Source organism: Aquila chrysaetos, chromosome Z (assembly GCF_900496995.4).
Source record: "Aquila chrysaetos chrysaetos chromosome Z, bAquChr1.4, whole genome shotgun sequence".
NCBI lineage: Eukaryota > Metazoa > Chordata > Aves > Accipitriformes > Accipitridae > Aquila > Aquila chrysaetos.
In genome coordinates, this window is record NC_044030.1 from 31429487 (window position 1) to 31446647 (window position 17161).

At 42.5% G+C, this 17161-nt stretch overlaps 1 long non-coding RNA gene across 5 annotated transcripts in view; it reads right to left on the reverse strand.

Annotated features, from left to right (window-relative positions):
• Positions 1 to 17161, reverse strand: part of LOC121232685 — a 43964-nt gene that overhangs the window by 3335 nt on the left and 23468 nt on the right. For 2 of the 5 annotated variants that reach the window (XR_005931589.1, XR_005931590.1), the window contains exon 5: positions 6728 to 7692. The exons of 1 other annotated variant lie outside the window; for it this stretch is intronic. This is a non-coding gene — a long non-coding RNA (uncharacterized LOC121232685). Of the gene's footprint in view, positions 1 to 6727; positions 7693 to 12147; positions 12923 to 17161 lie in introns of those variants that run through there. 2 more of the 5 variants (XR_005931591.1, XR_005931593.1) reach the window with 2 other exon arrangements.

Genomic DNA, 17161 nt, shown 5'->3' on the forward strand with positions numbered 1-17161 from the left:
CTCCTGCTGCACAAGAAGAGAAGAGCTCCAGAAGTAAAGGTGGCTGGTGTTGCAATAAGGCAGAGAGCCTCTTGGGGCCCTCCCAGGTACAGGGGAGCACACACAATAGGAAGATGAAGGCTTTTGACCCTGAAGCATTCACACACAGGTTGCAGTGGCTGACATTTCCTTTAAATGTAAGAGAACTCCCAAGAGGTAGGTGCTGTGCAGGGAGTGGTGGGAAGGGAGCTGGATGTGGCTTTTGCAAACCAACCTCATTGCTCTTGGGGAGCTGGCTCCAAAGCTCTTTGACTACAGATTTACAGGTACACAGAGGGCAATAAATCCAGACAGGAAGCAGATTCAGTGACCCTGTCTCCCTCACAGAGCTGGTTTCTTCTGACCTACAGGCATCAAAGAGAAAGGAGAACAGTTTAAAGGTACTAAGCACCCCCAAACAAGAAAAGTTTCCTGGTTAAAAAGTCCAGGATTATGGAAAGGCTAAGAAAAGGCAGGATGAGGTTTTGAGTCTTGCAGGCTATTTTAATGTAATTTTTATTACCTTCTGTACCTAATGAAATTTTATTACATTCTGACATTCCTGGGCTGACTTGTCTTGAGTTGTGAAAAGTCCTTTGCCACCCCACAGGCACGCAAACTGGCATGAACCAATGATCTTAGCTCTTAAGGGAACAGGTCAACAAGATAGACCTGCTCTAGCAATGGCAAGAGAGGAGCAGCTCCCAGCAGAAATCAGCAGGCTGCCTGACACCAACAGCGACTGGAGCCTGTCTCCCCATGGTAAGTGTCCTGAGCTCACCTGGGAAACATGCTCAACCCCAGAAGACAGCTATTTTTAATAGGCAGTCTTGTGCAGACCACCTTCATGGCTCTTATTCTCCAAGCCCAACCAACATACGCAGCTTGGCACCATCACTGAATGGCAATGAGGAGGCAAGGCAGTTTAATGGAGGGTACTGGAAGATGAGGCTTTGTATGTCAGATGAGCTGACTAAAACTCCCCCCACCCCTGCACATCCAGAAAGGATGTGCAGTCATAAGGAGAGCTTGGTCAAGTGTCCTCTGAGGCTGTGTCCTTCCCTGGGGGGGGGACAGGCCCATTTTTCCAAAGGGTAAACTCCGCTGACACTGGTTTTCTGGCTTTAAAACAGATTCTCTTTGGATGGCTATGCTTTTACTGCAGTCAAAGGGCACACAGTAGACACAGCAGCCTAAAGTTTAGTTAAGATATTTTAGGACATAGAGTGGCATTACAGAAAGAAAAGTAAGAAGTGACTAATCAAGGACCTTGCAATAGTCCTTCAACTTTTCAGACTTTGATAGACCTTTAACACCTGACTTGGAAAACCAGGCAATACAGGCAATGAAGAGATTCTTCTTCATCAAAAAGTATTTCTTGTTCCCAAACAAACTGATGGAGACATAAAAGAAAAGTTTGCTTCAAAATAGAAAAATAAAAGTGTTCAGTCAGTCTTTTACTGGAAAAGCCTATAAAAACTGATTTTTTTAAAAAAAAAGATAAATGGAGGAGAGACGAAGAGACTTTCGGGTACCAATTTTTGTATTACAGCAGTGACTCCTAATAGAAGCTGGGCAAATTCTTTAAGTTTTAGGATAAACTCCTTCCAAGATAATCCATCCCAATGAATCCTATACTTAAAGGATAATGGTTATTTAACTCAAAGAAAGAGCACTTAAAAATAAAAAAATTCTATTATCATCTACTTGGAAAAAATTGCAGCTAAAAAAAAAAGAAGAAATTCTGCAACGTCTGAAGTTTGGATTTACAACCTAAGGTAGTTCTCTAAAATTGTTCCCTAAAATGCAAGTTTACAGCTTGAGGATCAGAAATACAAAGAAATCAGAGGTAAATCCTTTTTAGCCATGAAAAGATAATTTTCAAAATCTTTAACCATATGTCAATGTGTGCATAAAATACTGGACTATGAGTTAGTGTGTCCAAAAGAACTACCTAAGAATTAGCACTTTAAAAATTTGGGACAGTGGTCTCGGTAAGATTGCCAAGTAACTGACATAGGGGATTTTGAATTAAACCCCAAATTTCTAGTATATAACAGAATGATGTTAAAAATATGGCCCCAATCCAGTCATTTTGGAAAAATAGCTGGATGCTGAAATTACAAGACACATTTCAGGGAGAGACCATTCAGATTCTGAGGTGTGAAGATTCACACTGATGCACTGAATTTTAAGTAACTTAGTTAAAAGTACTCTTGTTCAACTTGTACAGATTAGAGACACAATTCATGCTAGAATTGCCTGAGAAGAACAGAAGACAAACAGAAATATATTTGAAAGAATCACAGGGTAATAAAATTAACCCAAATCACTAAGGACCACTTCTTTAGCTCTGCAAATAGGCAGAGCTACATGTGTTTTCAAAGCACATGATTATCCTGCAGAAGACTGGTGATAGCTTTGCTTTTCTTAAAGTCACTTTCTAGGGAGGATAAGGGGATATGTTATGGGCACAGTAAGGAAAAGTTTATTTGAAGTGAAATCTCACACATAAAATTAATTACGGTAAAAAAGTCACAAAAATAGAAGAAACGGGGAACTACCTGTCAATCAGTAAACACAGCAAAATTTTTTCTTTTCATTGCTTTTGTGGTTCAGATTCAAAATTCCGGTGATTTCAGGAAGTAGAGATTAAAAATTACCTTTGTGCCTCCTTCCTACTACTGTGCCTAAGGTAGCTGCATATTTCATGAAAAGCCACCACACACAATCTCTCTCCATTGTTCCTCCAGCTCCCAGATGCCAACTGTTAGTCAGATTACTTGATTCTCAAAGGAGAAGAAAGATCATTGTCCTTTTTCCAACACAAAACACAGTGGAAGTGGGCTGAACTCATAGACCCCTTGAACTATATACATGGGTTATGCTGAATTGTATTCTGGAAATGAACTTCGCAAAAATCACTCAAAAATTTCTTATCCTTTCTGTTCTGAACTATATTTTATATCAAACCCATTTTTTGTAAATATAAATCATTACCTTGTAACGGTCCATTTGTAGATTGCATCTATAGTAGCAACATTTGGTACAGAAAAACAGTTCTTTTATGAAAATATCAATCTGCATAAGGAACTGAGCTTTCAGATCTGGTAAAAGAGGTAGTTCTTCAAGAAAATATTTCTTCAGAGGAGTGTTTTATGTCCCTTTTTCATCAGAAATGTATTATAACAAAAACCCATAAAAGAAAAAAAAAAGTAACCTATTAGACAAGTAGAATGCAGCTCCAGAGCCAATTTGATTCAGTCTCCTTACAGTGCCTAGGAGTAAAAATTGCTTACAGTTTGCTTATGTTCACTCCCTCCTCTACAGGGAATAAGGGAGACATTTCATTTCATCCCGGAGAAAACACACACTTCTTGACTACAGCAGCCATACTTTATAATAGTCTCTAGTTCTCAACACTATAATTTTTCCTCATAGAAAACAGCAACTAAAAAAAACAAGAAAAATTCATCAATTCATCTAGAGGCATGCAAAATGTAAACATATCCTCAAGATAAATAAAAGTGGGACAATACATTGGGCATTAATAATTTATTTCTTTCTGAATATTTCTAGTTATTTATTTTAGTCTATAGATAAAAACAAGAGCTAGAATATTTTTCTCTTCTAGAAGAACACAAAATAATATTGCAGAGAGATGACAGAAGAGCAATGCCTAAATCACTTACATAAAACCTTACATACAAATATTCATTGCTATTAAGGTGACATTGAAATACCAGCCCCATGTCAGTCCAAATAATATAGCAGGAAATGGCACTAAATACAGAAATCTGACTAGAACTGCATCATGCAAGACTAAGCTCCTTTCCATACCATGCAGGTATTACATACAACAAGCACAAAACAAATAGGAAAGGTAAATCTTTAAATCTTTTTTGCATCCTTTGCACCGATTTAAATGACATCATGATGAGCAAAGCAGAGCAGAATAAGCTCTTATCCATGCATATACACTAGTGGCTCTTTTGGGCTGATCAGCTGAGGACTTTTAAAAACCCAGGAAAGTATTTCAAAGCTTCTGTTTAGCAAGCTCAGCACACGTCAATTTGTCAAGGTATATCATGCTACTGCACAAAATGCAACACTGCCTAGTAAGATCACACCTCTGAGTTTCTCCACTGTCAAATCATTTCCTAAAACATGTGTGCTCTTCTCAAATGGAATAATTTAGCTTGGTCGTGTTTAGTAACTTTGCATATTTTATTAAGCCCCTTAAAACTCACTTCTCCTGTAGTTTAGATAACAATAATGATCTTCCAAGGTCCATTTCAGGTGGCCGTGATCTTGTAGATAGAGCACACTGCAGACAGACAGCCTGTGTAACACAGTCATTTGGCCAGTAAAGTGTGCTAAACAGAGATTTTTAAAATTCGAAAACTTTGGCTATAGAGTTTTGCATTAATGGTATTCATTTCAACACCTAACTGGCATCAGAACTTCATTTGTTTTCAGAAATGTACTTACATGCTTTACAAATGTTCTCTGTAAGGTTTGAGCAAGTGCTTAATAAAACAGCGGAATCCCATTTCTTCTTGTGTGTGTGTGTGTGAAAGAGGAATTTTATACCTCTAACAACTTTTCCTCCACACTGACACCAGCAGCAATATAATCCTTAATCCTTTCTGTGAGCACTGAGAAGGCAGGATTGTAGAACATCCCTACGCTGCGGACTTTGCAGCTCATGCTGTAGTTAAGTAATGCAAGAACTGCAAAGGCAGAGTAAGGTTGGCCAGAACCCTCTGTAAAACATCAAAGAGAGAGGTGAGCTTTGGTGTGCAGGTAAAACCTGACTGCTGCCCTCAGTATCCCTGAGAAGAACTGTCCTGTTCTTTAATATTTTGCATAGACTGTTCTTCCCAGTTATTAGCCTTGAGTGGCTCACATGAATTCTGAATGCAGAACTGCTTACAGATCTCTTTTCTCCAGAGAACTCTTCCATGTAAACTTTGCCTTCCTGTCTACAAACTCTTGATCAACTTTAAGGAATATATTTAATTTATTTCTCAAAGTTTCTCTCATAAACTCCCCCTTTTCATTGATATCATAAGATTTCATAATATGCTGAGATCTCATATTTTTTCTGCTTATCCCTCCAGTGAATGGTTCACTTTGCAACTGACAATGCAGTTATGAAGGCCCCACTCAGTGACTCACTATTTACCCAATCAGCCAAATTATTTCATTTAAATTATCATACTTTCTGGCCCAGGTGATTCTCATGATCTTCCAGGAGATCTCGTGAGCCACCATGAGCCCTGCTCCCCAAAGCAGCAATGATGTCCTCTGATGAATCATTTCACATGCTTCTGCCAAGCCATTGTGACCACAAACTGTGACTTCTTGAACACAGATGTTTAAACAAACCTTCTGCCTTCCCATGACACTAAGAACAGACATACTAAAAAGTCCCAAGACTTTTCTGAGAGAGAGGGTATGTTGCAGGCTTTTTATCAATTGCAAGCTAATGAAGGCAGCAGGACCACTTTCAGGTACTGTCTTGAGCAAGTTCAAGAGAGGTGACTGGAAAAGTCCACAGTTCACCTAAATAATTAAGCACAGTGATGCAAATGCAAGTGCTGTGTCATGGAGCTGCCAAGCTCCAGACAACCAGAAAGCTCCAGTGGTGCAGCATTGTTCAAGGGTCTGTGTGCATGCCAATGCACAGTGGCCAGATACTATTTCTCTAACCACCCATTCCTGATGCCTGTTGGGGTCAAGATACCAAGTCAGAAAGACCCCAGAGGGACTTATGTGCTTAAAAGTCAGCAGCTAAACAAAAATGATTCTGCCTTTCAGGATCTGTGACTACAATCCACAGAGCTGTAAGTCCTTCACATAACTGAATTTACAGCAGCTTCCAGTTAGCCAGCAGATTTTGAAACATTTTTGTGCGATGTGCCCCTTCTTCTGCCTCATTATAACACAACCTGTCCCTTAGCCTGTCTGGCATGACAGTTGCAGGTCATAACTGGGACATCTACGAGGCCTTCACAAGAAGACTGGACAAGAAAAGCAGAAGCAACAGCCTTCTTTGCTTAGTATACTCAGACAGAAGATTAAAAGTTCCTCCTGAGGCTGGACCTGCAAGTTTCTTTGGCACTTATGGCTGCAGAAAAACTAACTGCCAAAAATATGAGCAGACAGTGGTCAGCCTCCTGTAACCATAGGGCACCCGGTAAGCACATTGAAGAGGCAACACTTGTCTCCAAAATGTGCGGGAGAAAATGTTGTCTGGAACAATAGATAATGGCTATTTTTGGAGGGATCCTTCTGCTTCTGGTGCTCGGAGGACATGGGCTATGCCACCAATACACACAGCACACCCTCAACAGGGAGCCTGTCTGTTTCTAAGTGAGACTACCAGTCCCCTGGAGTCCCATGCAGCTGGCACTGTCCCTGGAAGGTTTGCTTTTGCTAGACAATTCTTTGGAGGAACTTCACTCAAGGTTGCTTCTCCTCATCATTTTCCACATGAGGAGACCAGTGCCATGGACAAGGCAGGGGATGTTCCATACCTTGACTTTATACTGCCTTTGATACAATCTCGCATAGTCTCCTGTCCTGGGTTTGGTTGGGATAGAGTTAATTTTTGCAGGAAGCTGGGAGGGGGCACAGCCAGGACAGCTGACCTGAACTAGCCAAAAGGCTATTCTATACCATGTGACATCATGCTCAGTATATAACTGGGGAGCAGGCGGGGGGGTGTTCTCTCTGTGGGGGGAGTGGCAGAGCATCAGGTTCTGGGTGGTGAGCAGTTGCACTGTGCATCACTCATTTTGTATATTCTTTTATTAGTACTGTTGTTGTAACTTCTCTCCTTGTGTTGTCCCAGTAAACTGTCCTTATCTCAACCCACAAGGTTCTATTTTTTTTTCCTTCTTTCTCCTTTCTGATTCTCCTCCCCATCCCACTGGAGGGGCTGGGGAGGAGTGAGTGAGCAGCCTCGTGGTGCTTTATTGCCGGCTGGGCTTAAACCTCCACATCTCCTTACCACCAAACTGGTGAGATATGGACTGAATAAGTGGACAATGCAGTGGGTTGAAACTGGTTGGACAGCTGGTGACCGGTAACCAGTGGCACCCCTCAGGGATCAAGACTGGCACAAAGATGGTTTAATGTCTTCATCAATGACCAGGATGATAAGATGGTGTCTTCTCTCAGCAGGTTTGTGGATGACACCAAATTGGGAGGAGTGGTCAATTCACTGGAGGGAAAGGCTACTCTTCAGAGGGACCTGGAGAAACGGGCTACAGGAACCTGGTGAAGTGCAACAGGAGAAAATTCAGTCTTGCTTCTGGGATAGAATAACCCCATGCAACAATACAGGCTGGAGCTGACTGTCAGAGAAGCAGTTCTGCAGAAAAAGATCTCAAGGTCCTCGTGGACAGCAAGTCAAACATGAATCAGCAGTGTGTCCTTGCAGCAAAGAGGGCCAACTGCATCCAGGGTTGTATTGGTACATGCGTAGCTGGCACGTCCAGTAGAGTGATCCTTCCCCTCTATTTGGCACTTGCAAAACTGCATCTGGAGTCCTGTGTCTAGTTCTGGTCTCCCCAGTACAAAACAGACATTGACAGACTGGAGCAAGTCCGCTGGAGGCCACCAGGATGGTCAGGAGTCAGAGCACATGATGTACAAAGAGAGGCTCTGGAAGAAGGAACAGTTCATCTTGGAGAAGAGAAGGGAAATGGGACATCTTTTTGTTTACTACAACTACCTGATCAGAGGATATAGAGAGGATAAAGCCAGACCCTTCCCAGACATGCACAGTGACAGGACAAAAAACAATGAACACAAGTTAGAACATGGGAAGTTCTGATTAAGTAGGAAATATTTTTGCCATGAAGGTGGTTAAATACTGACGCAGGTTGCCCAGAGATGTTGTCAGATCTTCATCATTGGAGGTGGTCCAGACTTAACCAGGCATGGCCCTGAGCAATCTAATCCAATTAGACCTGCTTTGAGCTGCAGGTTGGACTAGAAGGTCTCTGGAGATCCCTTCCAACCTAAACTATTCTATGACATGGTAGCTCTAATAAAGGTGATACAAAGTAAAAAAATACAGAAGGGGATGAAACTGCTGGATTTAGGCACAGAACTCAGTTTTTCACTGCAGTTTTTGAAAAAAAAAATCAGAACAGCCTGCTGCTCCAAATACATCTTCAATTCAGTTTACAGCCTGTACATTACTCTGTCTAACAGAGGATACAAAGCAAAGCAAAGCAAATCTTTCACACCAGTTAGGGGTTCATATTAGAAGTATAAATGGTCTCTCAGACTGTCAGGGGAACTCACATTAGACTGAAGCAGTGCAAATACATTTCTGGATAAAAAATTAAGGAGGTATTACTACCCACATGCAGTTTCTAATGCATTCAAAATGGTAAACTAAAGCATGTCCTAAAGAGCATGGCTCCTGGGTAGGAAGTTGTCGTGGTTTAACCCCAGCCAGCAACTAAGCACCATGCAGCCGCTCACTCACTCCCCCCCACCCAGTGGGATGGGGGAGAAAATCGGGAAAAGAAGTAAGACTCGTGGGTTGAGATAAGAACAGTTTAATAGAACAGAAAAGAAGAGACTAATAATGATAATGATAACACTAATAAAATGACAACAGCAATAATAAAAGGATTGGAATGTACAAATGATGCGCAGTGCAATTGCTCACCACCTGCTGATCGACACCCAGCTAGTCCCCCAGCCGCGATGCCCTGCCCCCACTCCCTCCAGTTTATATACTAGATGAGGCATCACACAGTATGGAATACCCCGTTGGCCAGTTTGGGTCAGGTGCCCTGGCTGTGTCCTGTGCCAACTTCTTGTGCCCCTCCAGCTTTCTCGCTGGCTGGGCATGAGAAGCTGAAAAATCCTTGACTTTAGTCTAAACACTACTTAGCAACAACTGAAAACATCAGTGTTATCAACATTCTTCACATACTGAACTCAAAACATAGCACCATACCAGCTACTAGGAAGACAGTTAACTCTATCCCAGCTGAAACCAGGACAGAAGTAAACACATACAAACACTACAGCACCATAGTAGTCCATCCACACAGACTGGGACTAATCTGTCTGCACCTGCCCTTACGCATTCGTGGGAAACTCCTCCTAGTTGAAGGAACAGGCTTTGATGAGAAAGTTATTAACAGAAAGCTTTTGACCTTCAGGATTAATCACTCAAGAGTCCTACCAAAGTCTTGCTCTCACTCCACCAAGGTAAGGAACATGTGGAGTAGATCTGCATACTAAGGCAGTCCTGGCCAAATGAAGTACCAGGGTGCTCCCACTTACTTCACTGAGTATCCCCTTTGTGCAGAACTCTGTGCACAGGCTCTGACATGAGATAACCAGTATTTGAAACTCCATGCTACTTGGCAGTGCTTTTACCATGGAGCTTCAAAGAGGCAATCAGTTCTGGAGACTTTCTGCTGCCCTTGCGAAGGCCACCTTGCAGGTGACCAGGCAGCCCTGGTGCTCACTTAGATGATGCCACACTAACACCCCTCTCTCCACTCAGCTGTCTGAGAGAAGAAATACTTCAAGAGAAGATCCCTACACTGTTTTCCCTGGGCTACAACCGTGAGTCCATCGCTTTGTGTGTCCAGGACTCAGCACCTGCTGAGCCTTTCTGTGGCTCTGTGGAGGCACAGGTCTGATACTATTTGTAACCACACAGGGTATGCTGCCTGTCAACCCTTCCCACCTAACATCCCCTTGATCATCTGAAGCATTCATGTTGTACTGGGCAACAGGTGTCAAACTTTATTGCCAGGTGTTCACTTCTGAGAGCAGTTCATCCACAGTTAAAAGCGAAGGTGCAATGCGTTGACCAGCCCTGCGTTGACCGGCCTCTGCTGCCACCCAGCACGGTTCTCCCATAAACTGCAATGGTAACAAAGTTTGACCAAGGAGGGAGCACTGAAACCTACAGCATTTGCCTGTCTGCCATGACCAGACCTGCTTGAATGAGCAGAGGTTCATCCTGCACAGCGGTGCTCCTCTTTCTTTCTGTTGCTTGGCAAGAAAATTTAAAAGTCGTGAATTTTAGCAGTGGCACTGCCATAAACCTCTACTAAAAATCACAATATCTGCAAATAATACCTGCAGCCCTGGTTAATCTGAACCTAGGCCGTGTTCATTAAAACAACATAATACAAATTTTTGTTCCTCCTGAATGGTCATTTAAGATTTATATGATTCTGTCTGCTTGTGTGCCCATCTTAATAAACAGGGAGGTCCTCCTCTTCCACTCATAAATTATCCATCAGATGTTTTAACTATTCAGTAACTCTAATACATGAACGATAAAATAATAATGCTTTGAATAATAATGATAACCATGCATGCATAATAAAAATCTTTCCTGAAGATTTTGAGAGCATTCCCCTCCATAAATACAAACTTTTTCATATTGTGATTTTCAGTAACCAAACTTATGAATAAAATAATCTTTTATTTAGGTGTCAGAACACAGAGGTGGAAGGAGTGATGGAGGTGAAAGAGACTGATTCCATCAACCACATCCACTTTTGCCAGATTTGCTCTACTCTGTTTTGGAACTGAGGAAGAGCAATTGTACACACATAATGCAGAAGAATTACACAGGATACACTTACTATTAATACAAAGCTACAGTCTATATCAATAGAAATTATACTGCTTAAGCCTTGTATTTGGGGTCTAATTCAGCCCACAGCTACAGCTGTAACTTCAGTGAAGTTCTGGTGATGTGTCCTGAGGCAGAGATTGGCTCAAATCTTCCAGTTGTCTTTTATTTCCACTTCATGACTCAAGGATAAACGATAATGTTTTGTTTCATGTTATGACTTCCATTCATGTTAGAAATGATTTGAAGGTTATTGATTTTATGTTTTCTCACAAGAAGTAAAATTATATTTCACCTTTTTTTTATATGCTAAAGATTTTGTGATTTGATTCCAATAATTTAGGGGTGGAGTTTGGATACACCTATTTCAGTATATATAATGACATTTTTAATACTACACCTATCTCTTTAAAGTACCTGACAGCCTTCTTTTTCCTTTTTGCAGAGCTCAGATTCAAAATTTCCCCACGTACTGTTCTTAAAACATTTTTATGCTTCAAGAGAATGCATCAGACAGGAAAGTTAAAAGAAAATCTGCAATGCATTTGTTATTTGCCCTCTTCTTAAAAACTCTTCACAGACTTCTGATTTTTGCCCTTGTTTCTTTTGTTCTCAAATGGAATAATTTATTAACAGAGTTGTTGTCATTGTAACATATGCATACCTGCTCTGAAAAAAGATGTTATAGTTTCTGTTGAGAAAAATTAGGTGTCAGAAACCTTTCAGATTTTCATATTTATAGGCAACTATGTTCACATTATTTCCAAAGCTTTTTTGGAATCTTTTTTAAGGAAGAAGAATCTGGGAGAAAATAATTCTGTTAGGGCTAATTCAATAGTGGCATAGCAGAACTGTCAATATGAGAAAGATGACACAATGTGGACCTTTGCATGAAATTTTTCCTTGCAATACAGGGGAAAATTTATTAATGGACAGAAAATAGACAATTTGCAGTAGGCTCAAGCAGCATTAGCTATTCTTGCAGTATTGTGTGAGGAGTCAGGAGCTTAGCCTTCTCTGGAAACAGTTTCAGACCTTTTCCAGTGAAGTGGCATTGCTCTGATCTGTGATACAGTGATCCTCTGAGCAAAATCTCTGACTGCACTTGGCAGATAGTTCTTGCCATTCATCCATGGACAATCCTTACTGGATCCTGTTTCACAGAACACAGTCTTCTTTTACTGTTTTCTTCTGAGGGTTTGGGGGGAGAGGGGGATGTTTTTGTCTCACCACTGTTAAGATTTTTAACCCAGTTTTTCAGCACAGATATGTATGCATGACATTTCATTATTACCTGGGCCACATGCCTGATGCTGTTCAGCACATCCACAAGCACATCAAGAGGGCAAGTCCTGCCAGGGTGCCCACACTAACATGGTTCAAAGCAAGGGCACACTCCTGCCCTGCAGGCGTGCTTGGGGATAGGAAGCTAGAGGATGCTTCATTGCCCCACTGCCAAGTAACAGTGGAGGAGGCAGTGCTCTTTGCAGGCATGGAGGGACAGACAGACAGGAACACACGTGTTACCAAATAAACACAGGCGGAGACATTGTCAAATGCCATGGAGCTGAGTGATGCCCCAGTCTTGCTCTCAGCCTGCTGGTGCCAGGGACAAACGCTAAGTGTGACACCAGTTTGGACTAGCAAGAAGGCAAGTCTTCTAGGCAAATCAGGCAAATCCATGGAATAAAATCCAGCTTCTAACGTCAGGGATTCCCCAGGCTCAGGAAGACCCTGTGTTGGGAGCTGGGGACTATGGTAAGAAAGCTTACTGCATATTTGCCTTTCTCCTAGGTATTCACCAGTGGCCCACTGACGGGTTGGAGGCACTTTCAGTACCTTTCAGTGTTGTGTTCCTCTGAGTCTATGTTTTAGGTTTTAGACAGTAAAAACTCCCATTTCCATCCTAAGATGAGCAGTGTGGGACAGAGAACAAAATTTGGTTGCACTGGGGCAAGGAATCTGAAATCTGTTTCCATCCCAACGCACAGTGCAGTCCCAGAACACGAGCACATGATTGCATGAAATGTTTTGGTTTTCGCTGAACTGGATGAACTGCAAATATGAGACACCTCTTTACTTGGATTCTTCCCAGAGCTTTTGATTCTTATCTTGCACCAGGTCCTCATGAAAGCTAGCCTGAGAGGTCTACAAGGGACAGAACCAGCTGGAGCAGTACAGAGCACAAAGGCACAAGACTTCCCTCTTCGGCTGCCAGTGGAGCTCCAAGAAGACCAATACCATCCCACTCGGTTGTATCTGGAGATGCTAAAGCAGCCAGAAAGGAACATTTTCTCAGTCAGGGAAAAGGGAAAAACAATGCAACCACTTATTTGTACATTCAGTACGAACATTATTTCTAACTGAAGAATAAACATATGGACCATAAGAGAGGTCCCGAGTATCCTGCCATGAGCTGTGACCACAAGCATGTGAAGACAGCAGGCATAATGTGATATTCTGCTAGCAGCTTCCCAAGTCAGAGATGGTGAGCTGTTGTATAATCTTCAGTGAACTTTTCTCCCATGACTTTAGCCAGCTGTTTTATGAGACTGTATAAAACTTGCAGTATGCACATCACCCTGTGACAAAGACTTCCCTGGGTGTGAGCTCCTTGGAGAGAGATATTTTCTGGTTTGATCTGAGCCACTACAAGTTAGTGTCTTTGCAAGCCCTCTAGTCCTTGGACCAGAAGAAAGAATGAGTTTCCTCTTCGCTTTCCTGCATGCCATTTATCATTTCATAGACCTTTGGGTACTTTCCAGGTTTTCAACTCTGAAGAAGCCAGGATAGTAGAAGCTATTCCTTATTTCATCCATACCACCACCTTCTGAACCTTTTCGTCTTTGACCGTAACCCCTGTAACATTTGGGCAATCAACAATGGCATGAAATTTAACAAAAATAAATGCAGGATTCCGCACCTGGGACAGAGTAATGCTGGACACGACTATAAATTGGGAGAGGAGTGACTGGAGAGCAGCCCTGCAGAAAGGGATCTGGGGGTGCTGGTTGGCAGCTGGCTCAGTATGAGTCAGCAGTGTGCCCTGGCAGCCAGGAGGGCAAACCGCATCCTGGGGTGCATCACAGCATAGCCAGCCGGTCAAAAGAGTTGATTGTCCCACCGTATTTAGTGATGGGGCGGCCTCACCTTGAGTCACTGTGTGCGGTTCTGGGCCCCACAATTTAAGAAGGATGTTAAGGCACTTGAATGCATCCAGAGGAGGGTAACAAAGATGGTGGAAGGGCTGGAAGGCATGTCCTGTGAGGATCACCTGAGGACTCTGGGTTTGTCTAGCTTGCAGAAAAGGAGGCTGAGGGGCGACCTCATTGCTCTCTGCAGCTTCCTAAGGAGGGGAAGTGGAGAGGGAGGTGCTGATCTCTTCTGCCTGGGATCCAGTGACAGGACGCATGGGAACGGTTCGAAGATGTGTCAGAGATGGTTCAGACTTGACATTAGGAAACACTTCTTTACTGAGAGGGTGGTCAAACACTGGAACAGGCTTCCTAGAGAGGTGGTCAATGCCCCATGCCTGTCAGTGTTTAAGAGGCATTTGGACAATGCCCTTCATAACATGCTTTAACTTTTGGGCAGCCTGGATGTGGTCAGGCATTTGGACTAGATGATTGTTGTAGGTCCCTTCCACTGAACTATTCTATTCTGTCACTGTTCAGGACTGTGCACGGTAGGGACTACCTGCAGAGCACCATGGAATCGTGCAGTGAAATAACAGTGTACTTCACTTGGTTTCCTGCTCCCTTCCTAGTATTACCCAGTGCTATGTTGTTCTGTGCCCTTGCTTGTTTGCTTACTGCTGCTGTGCATTGAGCTCACATTTCCATAGCTCCGCTGTAACCCCAAGATCTCACACCTCTGTAGAAACAGTCAACTCAGAGCCCTTTATGTGTAAAGCTAGGATTGTCCTTCCCATGGGTATTCCTTTACATCCGCCTACACAGAATTTCAGCTGCCTGTTTATTCTGCAGTCAGTCTCATGAGATCCTTCTTTGATACAGTCCTTATCTTTAAAACTCTGAATAAGGTTAGTATTATCCGCAAACTTTTCTGCTCACTACTCACTTCCTTTGCCATAACAGTTATAAATATGTTTAACAGCACAGGCCCTTGTCTGACTCCACTGGTGACCTCTTTCTACACTGAAATCCCCAAACCGACCATTTATTTTTCACCTCTATTACCCAGTGTAGTTGCTTACAGATCCATAGAGGACATTAGGAAAAAGTAAAAGTGCTACACTCTTATCACTTATGCTGTAAAATTTACAACTCCCCCACTGACTCACATATCTGTTTTTGCTTCTTACTACAAATTATATTAAAGCTAAGAGAGGCCCAGATGTAGTCACTAGCTAAGACGGTGGTTGGGTTAGGATGTACTAACTCAGGTTAAAAACATGACCAATTTCACAACTTCAGCTCTGGCAGTTGAAGTAAATGTTGTCATGTTATGTTGTCCTCTGGAAAACATTCAGTATTACTAAAGGATTCTTAATGCCTGAGCTGGCAGAATTGCTGCAGTCACTTAAATGAACAACATGCATTTTTCTGTATAAAAATAACCTGGATTTTTTTTCAAAATGAAACACCAGAGTTGCGTACAAATACCTAAATAAAAATGATCAGACTTCATCTCATGTGCCTCCCACTGTAAAGTAGAAAACTCATCTACATAAAATTGCAGAGGCCTGCTCAAGATAGCAGAGCAATCACATAAGTACATTTTAAAGTACAGTTTGAAAAATGATTCAGCCACCAAGAAGAATGACTGTCCATGACACTTAGTGACACTTCTGTCACTAGTATCTTGTGTGCATATATTCACATAGAGTAGCACTTGCCTGGCATGAACTTACACTCTTGTCTAGAACTAAGACTTCTAGCAAAGATAAACTCAGAAGAAAAAAGAGCAAAAAAACCCCAACCCCCCAAAAAAGGCACAGAAGCCAAACAAAAACAAACAAAAAAAAATTGCAGAAGAGAGCTGGAACAGTTTCTAGTTGTTACCAAGCAAGCCTGGAAAACATACACTAATATCTAGAGTGGCCCTGAAGAAAAGTCATGTGTCTGAAAGCTCGCATGATACCCAGCTATGTAATTTGCTTTATCCATTATACTGGCTAATTTAGTAAAACTTGGTATTCATGCCCAAAATCTTGCCTTGTGTCCTCAGACTGTCACAGCTACAACAACACTGGGAAGACAGAAACTGCCCATCCAGTGTTTTTAGCCCAGTGAAGCAAGATGTCATGAGGCAGCCTCGCTTTCCTCAGAAGCAGGATCTGACGAGTCTGTGGCAAGTTCAAAGAATGAAAATAGCACTGCTGGAAACTAACTGAGTGCTTACTGCTTTAAACTCTTTGTTAAACCAACCAATCAGCTTGATTACCAGATAGGCAAATACAGTCTCCAGTAAGCAAAGGAAAATATCCCTTGTGTCACAAGCTGTGCTGAGCTCTGGTCAGACTTGCTTTAACTAATGAGGCTTTTTAGAGCATTAATTTATTATCCAGTCAGTACATGTCTATACCAACTCCCCTGATTACTGGCACCAAGAACATAGCATACCACCCAGTCCTATTAAGAAAACTTCCAAAATGGAAGGAAGTGACTATTTCTGCTCATAGGACACCACAACACAGCCTCCACCAGGAACACCAGTTGTCACCAGTCTGCACCTGACCTCTTTCTGTGTCACCCCACCTAGACAACCCCCATCAGGACACTAGCACTCTAGCAAAGACCTACACCACCCACATAGTCTTCTGATACCAGTGACCTAGCCTTCCAGAACTGGGGTTGGGTCCTCAGCAGTTTCAGACAGAGGCACAACTTAATGAAAAACAGCAGAATTGCCAGAGGCTGGCACCTGTCCCAGATCCCATGTACCACCTGAGAAATCCTGCTGGCAAACATATTGCACAGTGACCCATCCCTTCTCCAGAGCATTTCCCGCCCTAATCTTCTCACACCGGTACAGACAATCTGGCACTTTCCATTGTGACTGCTTTCATTGTCAAGGGAGTACTTGGGCATTAAGACACCAGAGGGATGCCACCACAAAGCAGCACCCCTTCTTTCACACACTCTGTGTTCCAGTGAGCTTGTTAGCTGGTGAGTGATTTTCACACCAACACAGCCCACAGGCAGTAATGCAGTGTGGACACCAGCATCCCACACACACAGTGACTACAGGCTGGAGTCCTGGCCTCTCATCTCCAGCCTGTGTTCCCTTGCACAGGGCAAGATTCCAGTCAGGGTGGCCAGACTCAGAACAGTTATTCCCAAGCACTGCACTCAGCATCAAAACATGATCTTCACTTCATCATTACATCCCTTAACTTCATTGCAAATCTAGAAGTGGCAGGATTTTTCCCACACGTCTGAAGAAAACTGAGGTCTACAGGCTCAAAAACTACTATGCAGCACAAGGGAAAATGACTGATGTGATACAAGGTTTTATATATGGCTAGAGCAAAACAAACAGGGT